This window comes from Eptatretus burgeri, chromosome 14 (assembly GCF_056783735.1).
Source record: "Eptatretus burgeri isolate ZD-2024b chromosome 14, Ebu_testis_v1, whole genome shotgun sequence".
NCBI lineage: Eukaryota > Metazoa > Chordata > Myxini > Myxiniformes > Myxinidae > Eptatretus > Eptatretus burgeri.
The window spans coordinates 13,756,564-13,761,563 of NC_140974.1; the positions used below are offsets into that span (position 1 = coordinate 13,756,564).

The following is a 5,000-nucleotide window of genomic DNA, read 5'->3' on the forward strand; positions in this document are numbered from 1 at the left end:
CGATCTGATGTACCATACTCTGTGTTACAGAGTATTTCGAAGTTTCGTAGCTTGGGGTCATGCTGGTCGGTTTGCCATCCCTCTCCCAGCAGTAGTTAGGACAGGAATTTGGAATATGTTAAGGGTGTCAGCAATGGCTTGCCTACTCTTCGCAAGGGACATCGTGTGATCTTTTACGTCCACCAACTAATGCCGGCAGACAGGACGCCCAGGTTGACGTCCATCTGAGGGTCGGCGCACACACTGACGAATCACCCTACCTGTGAAACACCGGGATGACAGTTTATAGCTGGGTTGCGATTAGAACCCAGGCTGGACAGCTTAGAGGTGAGTGTGCGTAGAAATATATCGGCTGGAAAACGGTCGTAACCAAAGCAAGGACTCTTAATGGCGTCGGGCCTATCACACCTGCTTCACCAAACCTACCACAAAGATGCTCTGTTTCCACATGTCACGTCACCTTGACTACTGTATAAACAGTACGTACCACTTCCAAAAGCTTCGACTCCATCAAACCAATCTCACACAGAGTAGATCGTGAAATGAACTGTCGACTGATTTCCTTATATTGTCAGCCATTCATGAAAATTGCCCAACTTCGCCCCATGAAACTTGGGTTCGTACCCCCATGAAAGGATGTGAAACCCAAGCCAAAACGTTACCATGGCCTTCCGACAACTCTGTGGCGAGTTCACCACCAACTGGGCTATTCTGCCGGCCTGAAATCTGCACGCAAGATGTTGCCCCGGATCGAAATCTGCCTTCATCCTTTCATCCTCCTCTTACCACATTTACATCACAATTTACCGCCGTTAACTGAACTCTTAGAGGTGGGTTCTCTCTCATGTGCGAGCTTGTGGAACTTGGAAAGGAGTTACCGCATGAACAGTGTGTGGAAAGTGCTGCAAATACACACTCGGCTCTCACAACATATCCACTGTTTACTGAAGAATGCACATGTTGTCCGCTGTTACGATGGATTATACAATACACATATTCATGTACGACCATGGAACTCCACCCTCGTGGGTTTAAAATAGCTTTAACGAGTTCCATACACAGTGGGACCAAAGTACGAATTCTCTAATTATTCACAATATGTGCCGAGGGAAAGGACATTCCTTTTGCAGTTTTTATAATATCAAGTGAATTTCCTTGCGTCGTGTTCGATTTCCGCCTCTGCCCGCAAAATGGTGTCTGGCGAAATGGGAAGTCGACGCATCACACACATGCTCGGCGGCGATACTTGCATCAATTGTTGTATTTATTTTCTTACGTCCGTCTTCACCTGCTGTGCGTATCCCCTTCCTTTGTCCAAGCAGATGGAATCTCCCGTCACGGAGGAACTTCAGGCTCAGAGGCCGCCAGGGTCAGGGGCAAAGCTTGGTCTGCTCTCTCCATCTCACACTCTTCCCATCAGGCAGAATGGCAGGCCACCTGGGAGTGCGCACAGCTGGTAGAACGTTCAGCTGGAGGCATGTACGGCTTGCCAGGAACGGATGGCTTGTAACAGCTTCTGGACTTCGGTGCATAACTGACATCATCAACAATGTGCCCATGCGCTCTGAAGGTTACCGAGCAAGACCTTTTTGAACGGTCAATTGCCTGCTTTGGAAACAGATTCTTTCCTCTGAAGCCGTCGACCCTTCCGAACCTTCAGTATTAAGTTAATGGCTCATTGAAAGAAGGAAAACCAGATCCATCCAGTTTCTCTCTCCAACACAAGAAGGCCCTCTATGAAATGCAAAACTTTTTCTTGAAAAAAAAATTAAAGACAATAAAAGAGTCAACGAGCAACTGAAATCTTGTGAAAAGACAATCGTTGCTATGGCTGTTAAACAGATTAAATAAGAAATTTTGTCTGCGGATTTCAAGCGTTTCTGCTTCTTAACTACAATAAAGAAAAGTTCTGCAGGCATCAATCGTTGTGTAATTGTTGCACGTACACTTTCAGACGGACAATGAGAAATCATCCTGCTTTCATCTTTTGGCTCTTTCAGCGAAGCGTCTGCAGAAGCCAAGCAGTTGCACCTGAAACAGTATCTGATGTCTGACATTTGTAGGATAATTATCCTCCTTACAGACATCAGATACTACATCGTGACTCACATTGGAAAGCCCTCTCGTACACTGATTGACATTATGGAGCTTGCTGACCAAATGTAATGAATCCAGGTTAACGATGGGTCAAACAAAGCACATTTGACTTGATTTCTTGTTTGCATGACATAGTCATCCACCTTTATCCACTCACCGAATGTTCAAGACCCCTCTGTGTTTCTTCTTACATTTACTTTTAAAAATTACATCATCTATCAACCTCAGTTGATGGGGTTAGCAGACTCATTTTTGAGCTAACAAGCCTGGGTTTGATTCCCAGCCAGACGATAAGTTGGCCTCCTGATGCTTCATGGGCAGGATGTTACATCAATGACTATGGCCGTCCTTCAGCGTGTACTTTAAGTCGGCTGTCCCACCTTCTTACATTTGCTTGTGGGTGTTACAGATCGTGGAGTGATATTCAACAGGACTGCCATTGTGTACCTCTATACAGGTCAAAATCGAAACTCCTCCCCTTCTCTGAAGTTTGAGGTTGGGGGGGGGGGTTGATGTTCCTTTCGCAAGAAAATGTATCTTACTCATCCAGATGATATAATGCTATGAGCCTTCCATCAGGAAAACAAAAACATTAAAAACAAACAAACAAACAAAAAAACAGAAGTGCGTGTTCGTGGGTCTGTTTGTAGGTCTGTCTGTTCGTTTTTTGACGCAACCAATGGACAGAATGTCTTTCAATCCAGACAAATCTCACACTCTCACTATGTCTCTTCGAAAGGACCGTTTAGAAAACCCCCCCATCCACTTTCTCAACAATCCTCTGGAAGAAGTCTTTTCTTTCAAGCTTCTAGGTCTCACTATCTGCCATGACCTTTCCTGGGAAAGTCACATTTCCAACCTCGCCTCAAAAGCCAGTCGCCGACTGGGAATCCTCCGTCGTGCTAAGTCCTTCCTCGGCCCTCTTGAGCTCCTGACCACTTACAAAGCTTTTGTCCGTAGCCTGATGGAGTACTGCTCTCCCCTCTGGGCTGGTGCTCCTGCCTCCCACCTTTCTCGGCTTCACGCTGTCGAAACCAGGGCATTTAAGATCATCGGCATCTCCCGCAATGAAGCTGAGTCTTTGGGCCTCTCACTCAATCACCGCAGGTTGGTCGGTGGTCTTTCTGTCTTCTACCGACTCCTCTCCAGCCTTGCCCCCCTGCTCTCTCTGCGATTTGTCCCCACCACATTTCCACAGGGCGCTCAAGGTCCGCCAACAACCCCCTTCTGGTAAAACTACCAAAATCACGAATCACTGCTCATCTTCACTCTTTCATTCCTCTTTTTTCCCGCCTTTGGAATAAACTTCCTCACTCTATTCTTTCCCATTCTTCCCTCCAGGCTTTCAAAACAGCTGTTCACCACCACCTCTTATCTTCCCCCATCCAAATCCTCGATCTTTTCTACCCCCGATAATCCACCCAAGCCCACTTCCTTCAATTCCCCTGCTTTCCTTCCTGAAAGTCCCTGTAATGTCCATCTTCTCTTCGCCATGTTCCCCGTCCCATCCCCATCCCTCTCGCTTCCACAGTTCACCTAATGTGTCTGTTCCCCACTGTTTTGTCCCTTCCACTCCCGCCCCTCTTGTCTCATGCCTCCTTGCTGCGAGTTGTGTGTTAGCTCTCATACGAGCCTCGACCAAGGTATAGAAAAAAAAATGAGTTGAAAGTTAGTGGTTGTACTCGGGACGTGCACGGGAAGATTTTCGGTGATAAGATTTCATTGTCCCGGGAGTTTGGTGTGGGGGAGAGCACCCCCAATTCTCCACATCTATCTATAATGGAGCAGATGCATATATAACTGGTATATTAAAAGTGTAATGAAGCTGCATGCGGAAGAATCCTCCGAACCCATTGGCTGGAGAGCTGGCTTGACTCCACCCACAATGGTGAGGAAGAAAATTCTGCGTCTGCCATGTTGGTTTTCTGGTAAGTATAAGACGTTTTCAGAAGTCTCATATTCACAATTTGAATGAGAACAGCACTTAGTAGAGTGTACACCTCCGCCAGGCTGAAACAGTTTATGTTGTAAGCCAGATCTGTATCCGGAGCTGAACCAAAATCGAATCAGATTGTTTTTGTCACCTTATCAACTCGTACACCTAATCTTGTCATTACTTGGCACAACTTTTGAAATATTGTGCTATGTATCGTTTTTGGCCCAATCTCTTAATGGTGAAGAATCAGTTAAAAATTCTTGTTTGCGGATCTGCATTCGGATCTTCACAAAAATAAAATCAATTCGTCCTTGTCACACACACAACATGTCCACCAAATTTCATCCGAGTTCGTCCACAACCTTTTGGGATATCCTGCTCATACACAAGCAAACAAACAGGCAGAGAGGGAAGAAAACATAACCTCCATCCATGTTTGTTCAATCATTGTATTATCCATGTTCGAGTCTCTGGTTTAGTCAGAATTTTTTTTCACACGAGCCCCATGCAGGAAATTATTCACGTTTTTAAATTTCTATATGAGGTTTATCTCCAATACACCGACACCGACACACACAGGGGTCTGCCAGCAGCCATGCAAGAAGTTGGCCATTATAAAGCTTGCAGTGTTAGTGTGAGAAATTTCTGAGGATATTTAAAGACTCAATATCTCAGTGGGCTGTCACTATGTAAGTGATGAGGTCCTTGGGTTGGGTCAGAATTTTTTCACACTAGCCCCACACAGGAATTTATTCCTGTTTGTTAAAAGAAAAAAAAAATATATATATATATATATATATATATATATATATATATATATATATATATATATATATATATAGAAACAGATCCATATCCAGATATTTTTAAAGAAGGTACTTCCAACCAAAAGTAAAAACTCGATCGACCACTAAATTGAGCAAAAAACCTAGAGCAGACCCCGTCTCAGGGCAACGTTTCACTTGAT

At 44.8% G+C, this 5,000-nt stretch overlaps 1 long non-coding RNA gene across 1 annotated transcript in view; it reads right to left on the reverse strand.

Annotated features, from left to right (window-relative positions):
- Window positions 1-1,688, reverse strand: part of LOC147012685 (uncharacterized) — a 54,960-nt gene extending 53,272 nt beyond the window's left edge. Inside the window, exon 1 of the long non-coding RNA XR_015051033.1 lies at window positions 1,289-1,688. This is a non-coding gene — a long non-coding RNA (uncharacterized LOC147012685). The remainder of the gene's footprint in view (window positions 1-1,288) is intronic.
- Window positions 1,689-5,000: the final 3,312 nt, after the last annotated feature.